This window comes from Carassius carassius, chromosome 23, assembly GCF_963082965.1.
Source record: "Carassius carassius chromosome 23, fCarCar2.1, whole genome shotgun sequence".
Lineage (NCBI taxonomy): Eukaryota > Metazoa > Chordata > Actinopteri > Cypriniformes > Cyprinidae > Carassius > Carassius carassius.
This window is the reverse complement of record NC_081777.1, coordinates 8172209-8195346: the sequence shown is the minus strand read 5'-3', so window position 1 is coordinate 8195346 and position 23138 is coordinate 8172209. Positions and strand designations below refer to the sequence as shown.

The window sequence follows — 23138 nt, the reverse complement described above, 5'->3', positions numbered from 1 at the left end:
AAACCTACTCTTGAAGTTAACACGTGCTATCTCTGGAATCTCCCTAGATGCTCAATGGCATGGCATAAATCCAAATCTGGCTATATGAAAAAAGGTCAAAAAAAAAAAGACAGATGGAACATGCAATACATGCATGCAACAGAGCACTCGACTCAATTCAGCTCATTTCCTGAAGCATCATTCCTAGGTTCTGCATCAGTCTTCACGTCATGTTTTGACGTACTCTTGTGTCAGCTTCTGTTAAGTAACTGTGGACATCATCTTTGATGGCTAATGTTTTCTGACTGCAGTGCTTTGCATCTGGCTTCTAAAACACTCTGAAGCATTTAGTATTCTTGCATATATCATCACCCAAATCAAAGAAACATCCAAATGCACACTGTCCCCAACTAGCAGGACATCCTCAGAGACTGTGAGTCAAGAGCTGTACTGAAAAACGAATTTCTTTGAACTGCAGGTTTGCAGAGAACCAATATCAAAATAATAACATTTTAATTGCTAAATAAATTAATTGAGGCACACTTGATATATTTAATCTCTGAGACCAAAATGCTACTGAAATGTATGTGTGAGGAAACCAATGAACTGCAGCCTTTCCTACAAACAACATTTCAGAAATTATTTGTTCAAAGTGGAAAAAACAGCCCCAGGCCTTCTCCATATCCAGCTAATGCCAACAGAATGTCAACAGTATTTTTTAAATGGCACCAAATGATGTGGAAATTTGTAACTGTTACTTTAAAGGCATTAACAGGGCTTTTTATTATTATTATTATTAAAACAGTAAACCTTTTAAATCAATACTAAAATAATGCTCTTTAAATCTTCAACAATAATAATAAAAACAATTTAAAAAAAACTTTCTCTTTAATAGTAAACTTAGTAGTTGGAAACTTTTGATAGAGGATGAAACTTTAAATGACAAAACAGGCTTTTTCTTAATAAATAGTAGAACCGTGCATGTTCTTTTAATGTGTCATCGGCTAGTCAGTGTTGTCATTATATATTAATTAGTCACATGACATCCTTCCTCACAGTTCAAAAAAAAAAAAAAACTTATGTAGGATTTTAGAACTGAGTTTGTTTCTGCCCATGAGCAAGCATGACAGCATGCAGGTTGTGGCAGCAGGAGTGAGCCAAGCAATGAAAATGAGAAATAGACATATCTGTCCAAGTATTGTCGACTTCCTTAGGAAAACATTATAAATCTTATCATGAATATTAATCTGGCGACATAAGATTTGCTGTTATGTCTTATGTCTATTTTACCTGTTTAAAAACAATTTAATGATAATAGAATTACTGCTATGTTTGTTCCAGTCTACTGCCAATGCAAATGGCAGACAGCTGTTTGTGACCGGATAAAAAATATTTTCACACTGTGACAAGCTCTTAAAATATAATGATTACTTCCTTGAAAGTGTAGGGGTGGGGGAACTTCCTGCTTAAAACCATAAAGACAAAGAAAAATTACATCTGAGGAAACAAAATGTCAATGGTACCATTAGCTTTGGAGGTTCATTTGTTCAACAAATATGTCTTCTAGCAAAATGGAGAGGATAAATGAAGCTATGTCATGTTAATATTTGTTCTTCAGGTAGCAAAACTATTGGTTTAATTACCACATGATGTATGAACATTGACTCATTGATGCATTTTATTTGTTCAAAAGTGAATGTTTATTATTAACTGTGTGCATCTGGGTGTTACCATATTTGTGTGACATCAGTTTTATCTTGTTGAAATCGTATTTGTTTCCAAGTTTTGAAAAGTCTTTCAAGCATTGAAAGTCTGACCTGAAGTAGTGTTCCACTAAACTTTTCCAGGTAGAAATTTGAACATTCCAACATTCTATGTGAAAGTAATGACTTCCACATTTAATGGTTGCTATGGACTGGCTTCTGTGAATTTGTAAAGGGACTAAGTTCTGCTCTTTCAGTAAGCAGTATGAGAACAGTAAGGGACCTACAGGCCAGAATAATAACTTTCTTGGCACATGATAGCTCAATGCTGCTAAATTACCAATTACATTCAACAACTTCAATGCATTGCCCAAGAGCTCACAGCACCTTACACACTAGCAGCCTGGCTTTAAATAATGCATTCCTTTAGCTGATGCGTGATCATTTTGTTTGGTAATAAAAAGATTAAGACACACTATACATATTTTCATGTAAGGCTATGTATGAATTTGTATGGAAAATCAATAATGAAAAAAAATGGTGTAACTTCCCAGTTCCTCATCAACTAAGTGTCAATTTCTAGCTCAAACAATGGTACACGTTTGGGACAGTGCTACATTTAATTAATGTGGGCAGGTCAAGCTTTGATAGCAGTTTAGTAACTAACAGTCTAAAACCTAGACATAAACTCACAAAAGCATAAAAGCAGTGAAATCTAAATAAATTGAAAATAGTTGAGCCGTTTATCATTGGGGTCCTGATCACCCTGCCAGTCTTTATTTTGTGATAATGACCGACTTACTGGGACAAAAGTCAATTATACAGTTAAGCGCTCTTTATAGAAAAATATTTGAGTGCACTCTGCCACGATTGACCAATCAGAACCAAGTATTTGAGAGTGTAGAGTCACAATAGTGAGTTGTGTGTGTGTCTGAGGGCTGAGTCTATGTTAGTTGATGTTTGTTACGTGTGTTGAGTGTGTGTGGAGCACTGGTTAATGAGGCCGTATACGGTGGATAATGGAGTTGGCCTGCTGTTGTTCTGCTGTTGTAAAAGCTCAGTCCGACCCTGTCCCGCCTTACATCTCCCATCCTTTCATCAACAGGAATGCCTGCGTTTGCTAAACGAGAGTCTGATTAGTTCCTACAGACTGAGAGCGTTTCTTCATTGCTCTGTTCTCCTCCCTCTCTGAGCCGCTCCATTCTGTCTGTCACCACTTTTGTTCGCTTGTGGGAAACAGAGGTCTCTAAGCCTTTTTTTTTTCAGAACAGAGTTGGAACCCAATCAAACAGAGATAGAGAGAGAAAGCGAGAGAATCGCTAGTCTGATGACTGGCATGTGAAACAGTAAATTGTGGAGTCTCCAGGCACATTAGAACCAAGAGGAAAAAACAATCACCTCCTTAATATCTCAGTTGTTTCCCCTAGATCTTATTTAAAAGCAAACTGAGATTTCCTGATAATGAGACTAAAACTATCCCTCATGAGTTTCAGAAGAGATTTTAACCATGTTGATTTCCATTTGCCTGGTTTCCAAGACCATGAACTATTCTTATCCATTTTCATTTTATAGCTCTACTATCTCTAATGTAATTTTAATTTATGTAGTCAATGACTTGCTTCTATTTTAATTTCAACAAAGTAATTTCAGGAGGATAATCTGAGAAAAAGATGACACTTGATTGAAACAAAACGGAGAAAAGTAGAAAGTATGATCTGAGAAAGTATGATCTGAGGTCTGCAAACTATATAACAGCAACCTAAAAGAAAATTCTATATGAGTCAAAACATGTTTTATTATCATTAAATATGCCCAATGTAATGGTGTCTATTCAAGATGGAACAGCTGCCTTAAAATATAGTTCAAAATTGTTACAAAACTGTATGCAATTCTGCCTTATTAACAATTATTATAAACAAAGTAATGATTATAAACAAGTAAAAATTAAATACTCTTCAAAAATCTGTGGAATTGGAATGACATGTGGGTGAATAAATGACAACATTTTTGGTTAAACTGTCTCTTTAAGTGGAAGAGGCTACAACCAGGGGTGCGTTTCCCATACAACGACGTAACTCGCTGATTAACCACCATAGTACGATGCATCGTTATGAAAACGAACAACCTAGTCACGACTGTTTCCCGAAACCATGGTACCTGTGTCGCAGATCCATGGATTCAAACTACGTTGGTTTGAGCCATCGTTCTTCTTCTTCTTCGATCTAATGGCTGACTGGAGACATGAGCACATACCGCCACCTACAGTAATTTGGTTTTATTTTCTCTTTTATTCGACTCGACTTACACTTTTGAAATGACGTTACGTAGGAGTCAGGTAATAACGAATCATTCATTTGTTCTGCAATACATTATATACACACACAATTTCAGAATTGTGTGTGTGTGTAATTTCACAATTTCAGATAAATACTATTTCTTATGTAATATTGATAGGCTACTTAACCACAATTGAAAAAATATGGGTTTTGAAAAACTGTAATGTACTGTTGTGGATTGCTTATTTTTGCTCAATCTTTCCTATTTATGTCTTATTGCCATTCTGACGTGTTAATGAAAATGACACGAAAACCCCAATTTTAATAGCTTGAAATTGCAGTTCTTTTCGAGGAGGTGGAAAATAGTAAAGTCCAGCTATTTTCAAAGCTGAAAAATAGCATTACAAATGCTGACAAAAATCAAATCTAGGCAGAAATCACTCAATAAATAAACGATGCTAGCTATGGATATGGACAAAGCCCAGACGAAGTCAGGAATGAGTGGAGGGACTTTGCAAGTGACAAAACAGAGGGCTGTGGCACGTGAGAGGGAAGCAGACAAGACTGATTGGGTATCAGTTCAGTTCCTCCTGTCCCTACAGAGGAAGAGACAGTTTTGGCCATCCTGGGGCCTGTTGCAATGGTCATCAACCAGGCCTTTGCCTTCAAAGTCCAGGCCTCCAACATCAGGCCCTCTCCAGTCTGGCCCTTCAACATCAGGCTTCACATCTTCAGAGGCCAATAATAAGAAACAGTTGTTAGCTACACTGGATTATTATGCTGTTGGAAATTTATGGAGGTGGTGGCTGATGGCCTAATGGGTGAGTGATGGAAGCACACATGACTCTTTTGTGTGGGCCACTTCTGCAGTTTGCAGGTGGCTGAAGAGGGTGCATGGCTTTGGTGATAGCTGGCTGCTGGAGACATGTCCTCTTTGCCCATACGTCCTGTCACCTGTGCAGCAGCCACCACTGCAGTTTAAACCATTTGTTCAATCTGACATAATTTCTGTTAAATATTTGGTTTCTTTGCCGATATGCATTAAATGAACACTTAAAAACATAAAAAAAACTTTTGCTAACAATGTATACTGTCTCTCTCTCTCTCTCTCTCTCTCTCTCTATATATATATATATATATATATTTATATACATGTATTCACACACAAACACATTTGTAGAGAGTATTCTATATTCTAATTCTGTAAAAACAACAAAATCACTCACTTATTTATACATTTTTTTACTTTATTTAGGTACATTCATTTAAAATTAAGAATTAATTTACTATAAAAATACTGTAATTTGAGTGTTAACATTTTATATAAGTGAAAACCTCTAACACACTGTTTTACCAATATTGTTATATGAGACGTGTATTTTGGAATGTTTTTACAAAGATAACTCACTTGACAAACTCACCGTTTCTTCGCACAAACGAAACAATGATTGCGTTCTAATCGGCAAGATTAATGCTTTTAGAGAGCACTTCGAAGGGAGAATAATCGCGAGGGCCACGCTGCTATATAGTTTCATACTGAATTTGTAATGATAATAAAAAAGGCGAATTATGTAATAAACTTAAACCACAACTTTAAGTCTTTTAAATCACTCAAAGTGGATAGTGAAATCTTCTAAAGGAATAGGGCATAGGGTCGATAACTGTGAATAGAACACAGCCCAGGTGCGGCGCAATCAACGACGTCGACACAGCAAACTAACGACGAACTATGCCTCTAACCACAGGTGGAGAGCTGTCGTTCACACGACACAAGTTTGCGACGCAGTTTGCGAATGTTCGTTTGAACTATGGTTTCGGGAAACACCGAATCGGTGAACTACATTGGTAACGACGGAACTTGCGACGATAGTTGGCTAACGATGCTTTTGGGAAACGCACCCCAGGTAAGCACAAGTTGGCTGAAATGTTGCCAGATATTATTGTGAGATTAAACTAAAGAGAAATAAAGAAAACCCCAAAGCAAACAAATCACCTAATATGTACTTGCGAAAAAGAGTTGAGTGGATGGATGAATGGCCTGGTGTGAAAATATGCCAATGACATGAATGCATTATCTCTCTCAACTCCCGTGCTCGCATACTTGTGTCCTTAAATATCATGCCCACAGCTCAGAAATTATGCCAGGGTCCAGTAGACGGTGACAACTGTGTTCTTTCATCAAGTCACCCTCCAAATTAGAAAAAAAGACCTCTCTAGCGGGAGCCAAACCACCCCACATTCACCAGCTCAGAGGGGTGTGTGTGCTGTGTTTAGTTAAACTCAGCCTCATCTTTCAAAAAACATGCTTTCATTAAAGTTCAGCTTGAGTCTGTATGGGATTGTGGAGAGCTTGGAGTCCAGCGTCCAGCACACAACAGAGCTCTTAGGGCAGTTTGCGTCTGGTACTCGCTTAAGCTGGCACAGAGGGTGAAACAGCCTGGCACGGCTGCCCTCTTCTCTCTCTCTTGCGGGCCATACCCGGCAGGACACCAGCCTGTGCTAGTGAGGCCACTTGTCTTTTAACAGAAGAGAAGGTTCTCTATCTCCTCCATCATCTGGAAGGGTCAGGCCTCATAGAGAAAAACAAAGGCTGCATACATCCAACCACAGAAAGCAAACATAGACCGTGCTGGGCAGCGGACACACTTACAAACCATCCTTCATCCAGCTCTATGTGTGTGTGCAAGTCCAGCCCGGTGCAGTTGTTGTGATGCCAAAAGGTTTGGATTTTCCCAGGATTGCCATGCAGTTTGGTGTGAGAGTTTGCGGGCAGGAAGGAATCTACCCTCTTTCAGTGGTGCTCAAAGGAAAACTGTGAAATCGGCTCTGAACTGCAGAGGAGGACAAACAGAAGAGCAGAGGAGACAAACGCGACCCGTCTCGACCCAACTTACTGGAGGCTTTTCAGAGCTCTTCGCAGTGGAGAATGACATCACTCTCCCAAACAGCCAACACAAAGACGCAGAGAAAAAATGCTCACAACATCACGACCTGAACACACACGCTGAATTTAGACCAGGCCTTTCCTAATCCTGGTTTCCTCTAGTGCAGGTGCTTCAAACGAGTTTCCAAAGTAAGTCTGCACACCATCGTGATCAGCCTGAAGAACTCCTCAGAAGAACTTGTTCCCTCTTTCAGTTGCCATGCAACAGCATTTACAGAAGGTGCCATTAGTGGGGGGAAATGTGAGTTTTCTACTGTGGTGCCATATTTTTGCGCAATGGTTTTTATATGGTAATTCAAGGCACTTAAAGTAAAAAAAAAAAAAAAAAAACATTCTGTGTAACACTGAATGAGCAATGTAACAGTTTAAAGATGCATCAAACAGGGATGGTGTCAGATGGCAGTAACATAGTATGTTTACAATTACCACGGTACTGAATAATTGCTATATGTGTACCATGGAACAGTAAATCATGGCACTTAAGAGGATACAATGGAAAATGTTTTGTCCTCGCAAAACTCGCCACTCGCATTGTATGTTGTAGCATTTGCTCCTAAAAGGTTCATAGTAGTGCTTTAAGGGTGCAGACAGAGATGTTGTTATTATGGGGAGATACTACCCTCTCTGGCTCTACTATTGGAGAGAGAGTAATGGTTATCTGAGTTGAAAAGCTGAGTTGTGCTACAGAAAATTGAAACTAAATCCTTCCTGTCAGTTTTTTTTTTTTGGTGTAATCTCTAAAAATAAATAAATCCAAAATGAACATTTAATGGGAGAATGCTGGTGATTTTCCAATAGGCTATCAGTTCATTAAATGATAACTTGTTCCCTCACAAAGAATTTTAGAGTCAAGTCTCTCCTTCATTTACATTCATTCCCTGCATACAGTCTCAGAAAAAAAGGTACAAAGCTATCATTGGGTCAGTACTTTTTTCAAAGGTATACCTTTGTGTCTTTTAGTTACTAACATTTATAATTTAGGTACTAATATGTACCTTTAAGACACCAGTATGGACCCTTTAGGTACACAGGTGTACCTTTTGAAAAGGTACCACCGAAGTGACAGTGACAGTTTCTTCTGACAGTGAAGTGTACCCGCCGGAGTGTTGTGGTTGTTATGGTGTTCTGTTCTCTGGTTTGAGCACAATGCTATGTGAATAATCAGGGCATTATTAGGTTTATTCTGGATGGTTACTAGGTGACTGCTTACTATTTAAGGTCAAAAGTTTACACCCCCAATTCTATATGATATTCTGGTGTCTAGATATGACTCCGGTTCTTCATTCATTGTAGATCCATTGGATTTTACATCTGTCAGGCAAAAATTGCAAGTAATAGCACACCTCTCCTGAACAAGCTGCGGGATTTGAGGTTTTATTCACTTCTGTAGCACAAAGTAGTTACGTGCCAAAAGTTTAACAATTACAATTGCGGATTGTTCAAATGCATAATCCCCCATATAAACAACAATAATAGTGATACTTTCTAGCAAGCACCACTGTAAAATGCAGAAAGAATGGAGTATTAAGTTACCGGCTGTCAGATTGAACAATCAGTTTGATATGATGTAGCCGACGGTCGAAGATGACACATACAGAAATTTAAAAGCAGCAAAAAGCAGCAGTTGAGTAATGGATACCAAAAAGCTTCAGGCTAACAGATTATCTAGCCAACAATTTCCTTAAAAGAGCCCCTAATCAACACTCTAAACTAAAAAGTAAACTAAACTGATGCTTTCTCCATGTGCTGTACCACACACACACGCACATACTCTAATGTCATACACACAGAGCGGTAATCAATCCTGTTGCCAGTGTGAGAGCAGACGTCTTTCTCAGATCAGCTCTTCTGCTACGCTGCTAACTCTAAATTACGGCTTTGACTTCACAGCCCAGCACGAAGCCTTCCCTCTAAAACTCACTCTCATGCTGTCTGATGTGATAAACACCACAATAACACTCGCAATCAATGCAAACCAGCCTTTGTGCTTTATTTCAAGTCAACATGAAATCAAAATAGACCCTTTTTATTTTTTAATACACATTTCAGATTTTTTTTTCTGGTTTTTGTTCATAATTAGTGTGTGGGCATAAATGCCAAAAGAAAAGAAGAAAAAAAAACACTTGAGAAAGCACTTTTCTTTTTTGGTTGATTTCACAAATATCACCACCTTAGTTTTTTCAACCCCTTCCCTAAAACCACCTGGCTCTTTTCATTCATATAACCTCCACTTTTTCATGATCCAGTCAATTAGCCTATAATTTCCCTGTCTGTATTTGGATACTTTTTTAAATAAATAAAGAAAGAAGAAATAACGTCACAATGCTACATATGAAATCATTGGGGAGGAACTTTTTTCTGACTTTTAAAGGCTTTTATTTTGAAAGTGTGTGCAAACCCGTATCTGATCGTTATGTCCTTTTTTCTTTTGTTTTGAGAGAGAAAGGAAGTTATGAGGCTAAACTGTTCATATTTAGCAACACATACATTGTGTAGTCTGCCTTCACTTATTTTTAGTGTGAATGTGGGAAGTGTTCAGGGTTCAGAGAATGTTGGCTACATTTCTAAATGCCAGTGTGTGTGTTTGTGTGATACAGTTTAAACTCATCAATCCACTCTTTTCCTTCCTCTGAAATGTCTTTGAACTGATCAGAGGAACGGAACACTTAAAGTTAGTTCATCTCGTGTTTTTCTCTCTGCGGGTCTTATCTGCGGGGCTGTACTTGAGCTGAAGGCATTAAGAAGCTTTACGCTCCACACAGTCTGACCGCAAAAGGTCAGTTTTGCAAATTGGGTTCATTAATCTTTAATAGTACAGCAACTCCACAGAACCTCTTCATCCATGCCTGCAGATTAAAATGAATCACATGCTCGGAAAGATTAGTCTGTTGGGAATTTTCTTGGGTCGGATGAAAACTGTCCAGAAAGTCTGGAACCTTTGGCTTACTGAAAGCAGAAGAAGAAGAAGAAGAAGAAGAAAACACACCTGACTGACATACTTTTCTGTTATCTCTTAGAGCGATAGGCTGGGATAGAGGAAGGTGGCATTTCTCTGCTGTGAAATTACAATTATTACCACAATATCTACTGTAGTTATAGCCCTGTTTTTCTTCAGATAGACTGTTTGACAGCTCTTGTCTCTTTTCTGGACAGGACTGTGAAAAACTGATGTTCCTAACAGTGATATCCTCCTTCATGCGCCACTGAATGAGATGAAATCTCATCTGTTGCTGTTTCTAAAGGTAAGACAGCAGTAAATTCTCTCAAACGCGGATAGACGCAATAATGAAACATTCTCCAGAATAAATACACCCAGAGGAGAATTTTATCGCTCAGCACTGGTCTATCATAGCTCATGAGACTAAATGGAGTTCTCATTTATATGTCATTGAGGTATAAAATGAAACTTCATCTAAGATGTTTACCCAACAGTTCCTTAGGAGAAATAAAAACAGACAGAAATGAGACAAATTGTTGGCATAAAGGTACACTGAGACAATGACAAGCAATCAGACAATTTCTTATTTCCACTTGTCTATACTCTTCTTCTGCTTTTGCTTTTTCATATGTAGATTTGAAAAATCTAATTCAGTTTTTCAATTTTTCTTTTTACAATTTTACACAATGAGCTTGTAACTTATCAAACTACTGATTCAACATTGCTCCCGCAATGCTTTTGATGAGCTTGCACCGTGATCTCATCTGTGTCAGAGCCTCATGACATGGATTCATCCTGAAATAATTTTCGGTGTTTTTAATGAGAAGCAGTTCTACCCCAGATGGGTCACCTGTTCTTTCAACCATAATGATAGACTTATTAAAAATGCATGACTCATAAAAAACATATCAATCCCACTGTGAATCTCTGTCTGGCCTAATTCCCAAAAAACAATATATTGTCCAGGAAATGGTCAATAAGTACTACTCTTTATATAAAAACTGTAAAAATACAGGTGGACCTATGAAAACATTGGTTTAAAACTGAGCTTAGACGAGGGTTGGGCGACTCTGGCCCTCAAAGTCCACGTTCCTTCTACTTATCAAGAGTAATTATGGAAAACATTTATCGCTCATCTGCAAACCTCTTGAACAGCCTCTGTAATCTGCTGAGTCTGAAAGTGAGAGTGCTGGATTGACGCTTTGATGGGTTTTATATGCAGTCAGCCCTGCCGAATACAGCTGTCCACTTCCCCACCCACCAGCTCAAATTTTAGATTTTAGATTCTATTTCTAGCTGCATTAATGATGCCAACATTATAACCAGTAAGTATAAGTACAGTACAGTTAAGTATACAGTTAATACTGTTAAGCAAACAATATGTATTAATGGTAAATTTTTGGTTCTCTGAGCAGAACCAAATAGAGTTAGCACAATCCTGCCATAAACCTACTCGGCAGTGAAACCGGACAGCACTTGAAGGTCCTAAAGTTCACTGAAGCAGTGCAGATGGTGGCCAGAACAGTTAATTTGAACCTTTACTGCCTTTGCAGTCACAAAGTACTGGGCTTTATGCCCTCTTTTGGCTCAAAGTCTCTGATGATGAAATTTTGTGAGCTGTGAGTTAATCTGATATGCTGCCTTGAAGTCCCTGGAAGTGCGTAATAAAGTGATTTTGGCAATAAAATGAATGATAATAGTAATAATAATAATAATAATAATGAATATTGTTTTTCATTTTATTTATTTAAGGCCTGGTTTCACAAACAGGGTTTAGACTAAGCCAGGATTAGGTCATAGTTCAATTAGGACATTTAAGTAATTTTTCATAAACGTGCCTTAGAAAACACATTACTGGTGTACATCTTGAGCCATAACAAAGACGCTGATATATTTTAAGACCAGTCAGCGCAAGTTTCTTTCAGCTGACACAGCTCAGATTTACATTTTAGTCTGGGACTAGGTTTAAGCCTTGTTTGTGAAACCGGGGGTAGATTTATGAATTTATGAAAAATGTCACTCATATTTACGATAGATTGAATACACCTCTTTTATGAAAAGTATGTAAAAATTTCAGAATATATATAAATGGGTTATAATCAGTTACGAATGTTGGCGTAAGAGAAATATCCAGATCTTTAAGTAGTTTTCCATGATCTTGTTTTTTTTTTTTTTTTTTTAGGAAACAAAAATCCTTCACTGCTTATTAATATTTAAAAACTCCTGTCCGTCAAAACATGTGGTGTTTCCAACATTCAGGAATACACATATAAAAATATAATAATAATAAATAAATAAATAAAACTATTAGTCTTATCATAAAGTTTGTCATGATAAGGATAGGCTATCTCAGGTTCTAAAATGTCCTTTGTTACAACTCCCAAAAAATAATGAATTACACCTCTTTAATTACAATCTCAGCAGATTATAGGGTTCAAAACTGAGTAGTAGTTATGAACTGTCATGTTACTCAGTTGGCTTTCAAGCAGTTTGCTTTAGTTTGACGTTTGGATGGTTCTCAATGGGTGGGTGGCTATCCCTCTTCTCAGATTCTCCATTTGGTTGAGTACCATGCAAGGTTCTAAGTGGATGAGTAGGAAAACATGTGTCGTGAGGGTCACCAAAATCAAAAATGCTATTTGGTTTGGAGAACCTCAAAGAAAGAACTGTCAGTTGCAGGATAAAAGATTTGCATATCAGACAGTAGCCAGTCATATTGACTATGTTTTTGATTTTTGACATTTATGCATTTATTTATTTTTTTAGTCTGAGAGTAGTGTGAATAAATTATGACAGAAGTCATGAACTACGGTACTTCCTAACTGCCTACAATTTATGGAACTTCTGTCAGGTAAGATTTTAATAAAGAGTAGTGTGGCAAATCGCTGATTGGTAGAAACAGTAAAAGAGATAAAGCTTTGTTTTACAGAGATTTTGTATCCAGAGACACTCAGAGATTACAATCAACTCTATCTCAGAGCCAGATTTACAGTTTTGCTCTTTGGGAAGCATCCAAACCAGACACTCATATTAAACTTGAAGACAAAAGGACAATAACCTTACAAATCCAATTTACGTTTAAACAAAAACAGTAAACCAGGAAGAGACGTTATCATTTAACCTTTATTTTGGACTCTGTACTCAATTAAACTCAGTGTCTACGGTTCTCTTTTGTAAACTTTTATGACCCGAAATTTCGCCTCACTGTCAAAGGCCTTTAGTGAACTCACATTATGCCACTTACCCATTAAAATTAATTTAGTTTAGCGTGACCACAACCCCACAGAGAGCCCTGTGGGTGTGTAAACAGTGAGTGTGTTGGGGTGATCAAGGGTCAGGGGATATTTCCTGGCTGTGACTGCCGACGGGCCCTCGCTGCCATTCTGAGCACTAAACAGCCCTCAGAATGCTCTTTAGGGTTAGTCACTGGTGTCGTTTCAGCAGCAGGAGAGCTATTAGGACCCTCTTAGGAGGGGGTTTTATATACACACAAATGCTTACCAGTATTGTAACTAGTATTGGTAAGTATTACCAATAAAAATTTTAACACAAAAATAATTAAATAATACAAATAAAATAATTTATGTAGAATCAATTGTAAACTAAAAATAAAACAATTATTTGAAATACTTTCTGAAACAAAATGAAATAAAATATTTTTGTAGTCAATGAGATGTTTTCATAGAGGAAAAATCATATGTTAAGCAGCAGGAGATTTATCGTAACCCTCTGAGGAGAGTGGTATTATTATTGAATTCATATAACTGAAAATACTACTAAGAAGAAAATAAAATGTAATAAAATAATCATGACTAATTAATAAACAATGGAAAAAAGAAACAGATAAAACATCATCAGAAAATTAAAAAAATAAATGTTATATATATATATATATATATATATATATATATATATATATATAAAATGTTTTTGTAGTCACTGAAAAAGTTCAATTTCTTCTGCATTTTCTTTTTTATGTGAATAGCTCATTCAACATTGCATTGCATATCATTTATCATTGCAATGTGAATGGCAATAGAGTGTACAATAGAATACAAAGTGACTCTTTGATTTGATGGAGAAAGCTTGGCTCATGAATATTAATTATATGAGGTGACCGTCACCCTGTAATCCTGACTGATTTGCTCAAAGACAGACATTGGTAAGAAGGCGTTAGTCATGGCAGGATTACCGCTTACTGTTTGTTCAGTCTGTCATCTATGTAGCGGCTAGGTTTGGAAGTCATTATTTTACATAATCATCTACAAATGGAGAGTAAACTCTGTAATTTCTGAAAGTATGACATGTAGATGTACAGGCTTACACTAAAGACTCCAATTTTATCTTTTACTACAACATTTTTACTAGCACCAACACTAATAATATATGTTTAGTACATTTTTATTAATAATAATAAGTAGAGTTGTACATATTTATAGTTTTCTTTAAACATACAGAAAAGCTATCATTTAACTCTGTGACATGTATGGAAAACAGTGGCTTATGATGCAAAACATTACTGATTTGTATATATTTTCTTTTACCCATCGTAGCTTAGTGACATATTTAAATCAGCAGAAACCTACCATTGTGTTCTACACACCACAGACAATAAAATAAGTTTGCAAGGCTTAAAATATTCAAACATGATCAGCAGATTTAAGCCCGACTAGTGACAGTTTCATCAGCAGGCCTAAAACCTCTCTCACACTGGCTTAATATATTGCAGTTATGATTTCTGAAATACTATTTTAACTTTGCTTTAAAATGTAATGGTGTCTCACACATGAACTGCTATAAAAGTGTGATAGATGATTCAGTGTGGTCAGGTTTGTTTCATAGGGCAGAGAGCAGTCTTTATAAGCATTATCTGATATAATAAACCTCTCGATTATACCAACTCAGTTCTTTATGCTTATATTTGCATGCAATGAGTGAGTCATCTGCCGAAGTGAATCTAAAGTGGTACCTTATTCTGCTGACGTGTGTGTGTGTGTGTGTGTGTGTGTGTGTGTGTTTGTGTTTGTGTGTGTGTGTCTGCTGAGGTCAAGTGATGTCATACCTTCATTTGAATTATGAAATGGAGGACATGACAAAGGACACAAGTGGTCTGACACACCTTCTGTTGTTTGACATATGTTGAGATGTTTTTAAAGCTATTTAACGTCCACATGGAGAGGTGTGTCTGTACTGATCAAACATGGATAAATGGAGAGTGACACAAACATTGATCCTGTTCTGCTTTGATTAGATCAGGCTGACAGCATAGATAAATGAGATGAACTTCAGCCTTTGATCTGAACCTCACGCATACCCCACCACTAATCACTATACCACACACAAACACCGCCACACACATAAATGCCATTTGTTTCTTTAAAGGCTTCATAGCTATCACTGTTTTGTATCGTTTTGGGGTGTGTCACACTAGAGCTTTTTGTGCAAAGCAAGTCCTTTTGGCATTGTTGGTTCCTTTAGCTCAGGCATGTCCAATCCCACTCCTGGAGGGCCACTTTCATGTAAAGTTAAGCTCCAAAAAAACACTGATTTAGCTGTAAGTGTTCTTCTGAACTTAGGTGCACTGTCATTTTCACTGTCCCTAAGACCTGAAAACTTTAGGGCTTTGTCAAATGGTTTTTTTTTTTTTTTTTTTTAACACCATCATGGTAACACACATCATTCTAAAATTAAGCAATAAACATAAAATGCACTGATAAATAAATGGGGTTATACTTTGTTGTAAGGTGTCCTTGTTACAGTGTTATTAATTACTGAGTAATATTAATTAACTACATGTACTTACTGTATGGTTAGGGTTAAGATTAGGCTTAGGGTTACTTGCATGTAATTATGCATCATTTATTGTTATTATAATAGTAAGTGCATGTAACGTGTAACAAATGGTAACACTTTAGAACAGGGAATACATATTCATTATTCTTGCTTTCCTAGCGTTTTTCCCACATTGGCACAGGGTACGCTTTTTGGCACATCTCTCTCCACTTCTTTCAGTCTAGGGCATCCACAGGGGTAGCACTGATTTGTTTCATATCTTGCTTGATCCGGTCTATCCATCTCTTCTTTGGTTGACCTCATGGACACTGTCCATCAGGGCTCAGGTGCAATGCTCATTCGGCCACTGATTCTTCTCCACTGCAGACGACATGGCCATACCAACAGAGGCATGCTTCCCTCATCTTCTCACTGATTGGGGCCACTTCTAATATTTTCTGCACATCCTCATTCCCGATCCGGTCCAATCAAGTCAAACAAAGCGCCCATCGGAGCATGCGCATCTCCATAGTGTGTAGGGTCTGCTGGTGTTTGGTGGATGCAGCCAACATTCTGCTTCATAGAGTGCAATTGGCGGCACAACAGACTTATAAATATTTGCTTGTGATGGATGGATAACCGTAGATTGCATAGAACTCCTGACACTTGATATGTTGACAAACACACACGTGTACCTGGGAGGCTGTCACCATCTGTCGAGAGAATGGAGCGGAGATATTTGAAACATTTCACTTTCTTCAGGTCTTGGCCATCAGCTTTAATGGTACCTGCAGTTTGTAGGCCACATTCCATAAATGCAGTCTTTGTAAGATTGAGCTGCAGTACCTTTTCAGTCAGCCGATCTTTCCACTGTTGCACTTGATCATTGAGAGTCTGACGCTCTTCATTTCTGAGTACATTTACATTTAGACATTTAGCTGATGCTTTTATCCAAAGTGGACAAATCCAGCAAGGCAAGTATTGAAGGATTTGGAATCCACTCTTGCCAGTCTTAGGGCTTCAACAACTGAGAGCAAGACAGTCTCAGTTGCATGTCCACTTCTGAAAGCAGACTGGTTGCTGTCGAGGAGGTTGTTCTGTGTGAGAAAGGCAGAGGCTTGGATAACCACAGATCTTTCAAGTGTTTTTGCAATGAAAGAAAGAAGGGAACCCGATCTTTAGTTCTCTAAAAGAGATGGGTTAAGGGTGGGTTTCTTAAGTAGTGGGTTATATGAGCCTGTCTAAATGCTGAGGGAAAAACACCAGTGTGAAGGGATGTGTTAATGATGTGAGTAAGTGCAGGTAAAACTGCAGGTACAACTGCAGGAGAATTGACCTGAAGGAGATGAGATGGAATAGAATCAAGTGGACAAATAGTCTGATGATTAGAAAGGATTAGTTTGGAGACTTTATTGAGTTTAATTGAGTTTGACACCCCTGATCTAGGTGGATATTGAAGTCTCCAAGTATAACTAGGGGAGTGCCATTGTAACAAATTAAACCTTCACAATCATCGGGAAGAAGGAGCGGGAACTGGCGGACAATTAAACAGAAACTTTAATAATCAAAATTAAGACAATCAGTGCGTCAGCCCCTCACGGACGACTGACGCGCACAAATAAAAAGCAAACACAAACTAAAGCCCAGGCCTGGTCCTCTCTCGTCCTTCACTGTCATCGCTCTGGTTTTATATCCCTCCATCTCCCCCGTCTGACTCGTCACATACCCCATCGCCCCTCGCAGGCCGGGGGGTACCCTCGAGACTGCGCTCTACACCCCCCCTCCCTCCGGGGGGGACCGCTCACGGGGACCTGCGGGAACCTGGGGGTAGGACAGACGAGGCGAGAGAAAAGGAGATGGAAGGATAAGGAGCGACAGAGACGAGAGAGGGGAGAGAGGAGAAAAAAAATTCCAATTCCCAGACCCACTGCTGCTTGGCCCTCCACCAGCTGGGTGATCTCCTCCGTGGTGCCTGGCGGTGGCACTGGACGGCCCTCGGCGGACGGCCCTTGGCGGACGGCATGACACTCCTCCGCTGCCCGGTGGACGGTGACGGCACCTCCGGTTTTGGGCAGCCGGCAGGAGTCCCCCATTCCCTGCTCCTCCCCGTTCAGGCGGATGGCAGCAGGATCAAGCCCCCTGGCGAATGGCGCCGACTCCTCCGCTCCCTCACGGACGGCAGCTGCCCCTCCACATCACGGGCGGCCGGCAGCGAGCCGGCAACTCACTCCAGCCCACCGCCTCGAGCGTCCATGGCGGCACACTTCCTCGCCTGCTCGATGGCACCGCGGATTCACCACAGCAGGGAGGGAGCTTCAGCAGCGCGTCCCTTCTTCTCCCGGGCTTCGGCACCACTGTAACAAATTAAACCTTCACAATCATCGGGAAGAAGGAGGTGGGAACCGGCGGACAATCAAACAGAAACTTTAATAATCAAATAAAGACAAAACAGCACGTCACCCCCTCATGGACGACTGAGGCGCACAAATAAAAAGTAAACACAAACTAAAGCCCACGCCTGGTCCTCTCTTGTCCTTCACTGTCGTCGCTCTGGTTTTATATCCCTCTATCTCCTCTGTGGGACTCGAGACCGGTGGGTCGAGCAGGTGTCGCTCATTTCCAATCACTCCACCGGCCTAGCTCCTGTTTCCATGTCTCTCGGCCCCGCCCCACTCGTCACAGCCATCCTTAGGAAAGGCTGAAAGCAGCACATCTAATTCATCCAAGAAGTTACTTTGTGGTCCTGGGGGTTGAATAACAGCTACAAAATGGATTTTAAAAGTGTGGGTAATAGTGACTGAATGTGATTTAAAGGAGCTGCTAATACCCAGAGAAGGTAAAGGAATACATTTCCAATCATTAGAGATAAGCAGACCAGTATATCCACATCTTCCAGTCAGATGGGAGTCTGGGAAAATTAGAAATTATTGGAGAGTGCTGCAGGAGTAGCAGTGTCCTCTGGTTTGATCCACGTCTCTGTCAGGGCCATGAGATTTAAGGTCATTGTAAACTAGTGCTGGGCGGTAAACCGGTTCATACCGAAAACCGGTGTATATTTTCGTTGCAATGTTAATTTTGAATATACTGCCATACCGGTGTATTTAATTACTAAGCGTTCGGAACTAACGTTATGCTGCGCCGCGGCCGCGAGACACTCTTTCAGACGGACCCTTTACAATGTTGCACTTCTAAGCAGCGACTGCGAGGCGTGGTGAGGGTAAACACAGCAGTGCTCTAGTGCAGTGCGTATTAACCATAGACAGTAAAAGATTAAAAGGTATTAATGGATTCCAGCTGCACGAGGTGTCAAGGAGCGGTGCTCTGCAGCAGTGCAGCGATTGTTAACGTACCAAGTCTATTTTTGGTGTGCTGCAGGTGCTGAATTAAAGTGAAAGCGCATTGTTTGCGGGAAAAATTAACATGGATTGACATGGAAACGCAGTCACATGGGTTTTTGGCTAGGTTTAAAACAAGAAAAAGAGCACTTTTAGATAAACAAGGAAAACAATATATATGTCCACTTTTATGGAAGCAGAAAAACAAAGTTTATTAAGACCCGTGGGATTGCTTGTGATAAAGATTTAAATACAAAATACAAGAGACTGTATCTGTCTGTGGTGTTTTAATTTTAAATATTTTAACAAGAAAAGTAGGCTAATTATTGTGTTTAAATGTTTTGCCGCTTGCTCGAGCAGCTTATTATACAAACCTAGAAGTAAAATGCATGAATAATGCGTTGTTTATTTTTATTGAGTTTAAACTAATGTCTATATGAAAGATTGTTACTGTTCTGTTATAAAAGACTTACGATGCTGAAAAAATATATACATATTTTAACATGATATGAAATCAAAACAATGAACAAATGTTGTGTTTGTGGACTAAACAGACGCAGATCAGTAGCGGACTGCAAACACGTCCTGTGTGAAAGCACAATGAGTCCTTGCTGCGGACTGCATATGCACTGCAGGCAGATTATGCATAGATAATATCCATTTTATGCAAGTGCTGTCAGGCTAAAATTGTCGCCAAAGGCGGCAACACATGCACTTTAGCTGCAAGCACGTCTTGGAATATCAACCAGCAGAAAATGCATTGTACACCTGATTATGCATGAAAAAAAAAGCGTCATAAACCGGAAAACCGGCATAATTTTGAAAAAAATGGTATATACATTGGTCAAACCCTCCAGCACTATTGTAAACTGAGTACGGACTTTTCACAAGTTAAAAAATAAATACAACCTAACGTTAAGTCAATCACATTTACACACTGCCTCCAAAATATTTGTCCATCATAAAAAAAATAATAATAATTGGATCGGGTTCATTTTTTTCTGTTTTTTTTTTTTTTGCACACGTAGCAAGCATTTTGAGAGGTGTTTTGATAGTTCAGAGCCATCGTAGCAAATGCCAAAATCCAGAATGGTGATTGTCAAGTTCATCCACTTTGTCTTGCAGCACAAAGCACTGTATACTGCACACTGAGTTCACAGAAAGCAGTGGTATTCTTTATAATATGTGGCTCTAGTATTAGTAGTAGTAGTAGTAGTAGTATAGTAGTATACTTTATTGTCCTCGAGAGGAAAATTGTTTTGGACTACAAAATGGCTGCATGACCTACATACAATCTACATAGAATAGACAAGTAAAAAAGATAAAACAAACAAAATATAAACATAAAGATAAACATCTGTTAAACAGGCACACAGATACTGGTACAAAGGAGTTCTTGTATCGATTTAGCTTACACTTCGGGACTCTGTATCTTCTGCCAGAGGGAAGCAGTTCATATTGTGAGTTTAAAAAATGACTCTGATCGCCAATGATCCTTTCCACCTGGTTAAGAATACATTCCTCATATAAATCCTGGAGATTAAAATCTCTCTCATGCCCGACAATTTTAGATGCTGTCAATGTCAGGTGCATCAACTTAGATTTAAGCTTCACTGAAAGATTACCAAACCATACTGTGATCCCATACCTAACAATACTTTCTAAAACAGCTTTATAAAACACCCTTATGACATTTTTGTTCACACCATACAGACGTAATCTGCGCAAGAAATACAATCTTTGTTCTAGGCGAGTACAAACCCATTCAATATGTGTATTCCATGTAAGTGATCTCTCTATATACACACCCAGATACTTGTAGGTCTGCGACTGGGTAATATGATGGTTGTGTATAACCACTGGTTGATGGTCACCAATACATTTTGGATCAAATACAATTTCCTGTGTCTTTTTTGTGTTAATTACCAACTCATTTTTATCACACCAGTCAACAAACATACTTTTTCTCAGCTTGATAAATGGTGCTAACATTATCATGCTCGTAAAGTAGACTTAAAATGGCTGTGTCGTCTGAATATTTAAAAACATAATTCTGTGAATGCCAGTTTGAGCATTCGTTTGTGAAAAGTGTAAAAAGAATAGGTGAACTGACACAGCCTTGAGGAACACCAATACCACTACTCTTTAGCTGTGAAATGCAACCATTTACTTTTACACATTGGGTTCTATCTGTTAAAAAAGAATAATACCATTTGGTAATGAGTGGGTTAACACAGCTGCTTCATTTTCTCCATTAACAGTTGAGGTTGGACAGTGTTAAAAGCAGAGCTAAAATCAATAAACAGTAGCCTGGCGTAAGCTTTAGGACTCTCTAAATGTTTCAAAATCAAGTGCATGATGCTATTAATAGCATCCTCAGTTCCTCTCCTTTGCCTATATGCAAACTGTAAGGGGTCTAATATGTCCGCAACTCCTGCTTTTAACATAGACACAACACATTTTTCAAAACATTTCATAATCACAGATGTCAGGGCTACAGGCCTGTCCAGTGGTCTAGCAGTCTTGGGAACAGGTATAATTAGTGATTTTTATAATTAGTCCATAGATTGTTGGAATATAGGGTGCCACACTCACTCATCTGCACAGTTCTTAATAACATAGGATTATAAAGCAAAAGCATCAGAATGAGCCATGTACATCCTGAAGTAAACTTTGAATCGCCCAGGATAATCCCATTGCTCCTAAGGGGGAACTTTACATCCTCTCTATAACTCAGGATTGGATGGACCCAATATTTCCATTCTTTTTCTATTTTTAAGTGAGAGGACAACCAAATCACCCTCACTGCTTGAAGACTCCATTTAGTGCTGTATTACAATTTTTTTTCACAGACTGACAACTCCATAGACTAATAGTAAAATAAATTAGTTTATTAGCAGACATAGGCAAAGTGTGCAGGTTGTTAGGATTGCACTGCCTACAGTGTGTGATGCATGGTTTGTGAGTGGTATTAACAGTAACGATATGGAAACACATAATAAGAGTTGGTCATAAAAACTGAAACAGAAAAGTTGAGTCAAAAGCGATACTTATGTCCCTTGTCTGTGTCCATGCAATGTGGAGTCAAACGGTAGAGTTGATGGTCTTTACACTCTTTGGTCTTCAAACGAGGGCTATCGCTGTGTACTAACCTTCTTTTTATACCCGTTTGACAAAACGGAAATTGAATTCAGCTGAACACACTTTACTGTTTATCAAAACAGAGGGCTAAGCAAGCGCACCACACTGACAAGGTATGCAATACAGTTCAAGAATTAACGCAGCTTCAGCACATCTCAACACAGTAAACAAAACACGCATTTCCTAGCAATAACAACTGCACTAAACACTAATGAGACAAAAAAAATACACTTTAAATACACAATAAATACACTGACAGTGTCCTGGAAGAGCAGTTGGGTCCATCGGACATGGGACTCATTGATCGAAGGGCATTCCAGATCAATTCATGGAGGACCTGATCAAACGCCTTCTCCAAGGAATGCAATGTGTACTTTTTTGTTTTTCTTTGAGTATTTCTCCACAAGTTGAAGTGCAGTGTGGATAGCATCGATTGTTCCATATCGCTTGACGCAACCACACTAATTTGGGGTGGTTCTGACAATACTTTGGAGATGTCCATCAAGAGTCCTTTCATAAATTGTCATTGTATGACACAAAAGGAGGATAGGTCTGTGTAACAATGTTCTTTCGTTGGAAGGAGGAGGCAGGAACCGGCCAAAGAAGACTTTAATAATAAAATAAAGACAAAACAGCGCGGCAGCCCCTCACGGACGACTGCTGCGCACAAACAAAATCAAAACATAAAATAAAACCCAGGCCTGGTCCTCTCTCGTCCTTCACTGTCGTCGCTCCTCTTTTGTATCCTTCCATCTCCTCCGTGGGACTCGGGACCGGTGAGTGTCACAGGTGTCATTCATTTCCAATCACTCCACCGGCCTCGCTCCATTCCCACAGCTCTCATCCCCGCCCCACTCATCACAGTCTGTAGTTGGTACATTTACTCACATCACCCTTTCCCTTCCAAATTGGCACAGTGACACTGGTTGTACAGGCTCTATGTGGCTTATTTTCTGCAATCATCATATTGCAGAGTAATGCCAAGATATCAGCACCCCGCCGTCCCATTAATTTCCAGACTTCAGCTGGAATATCGTCTGGTCCTGTTGC

At 39.0% G+C, this 23138-nt stretch overlaps 1 protein-coding gene across 2 annotated transcripts in view; it reads left to right on the top strand.

The window, feature by feature from the left end:
• Positions 1 to 23138, top strand: part of sema6dl (sema domain, transmembrane domain (TM), and cytoplasmic domain, (semaphorin) 6D, like) — a 120111-nt gene that overhangs the window by 18833 nt on the left and 78140 nt on the right. For both annotated transcript variants that reach the window (XM_059506150.1, XM_059506151.1), the window contains exon 2: positions 10056 to 10144. The gene's annotated coding sequence lies outside the window, so the exon portion shown is untranslated. The remainder of the gene's footprint in view (positions 1 to 10055; positions 10145 to 23138) is intronic.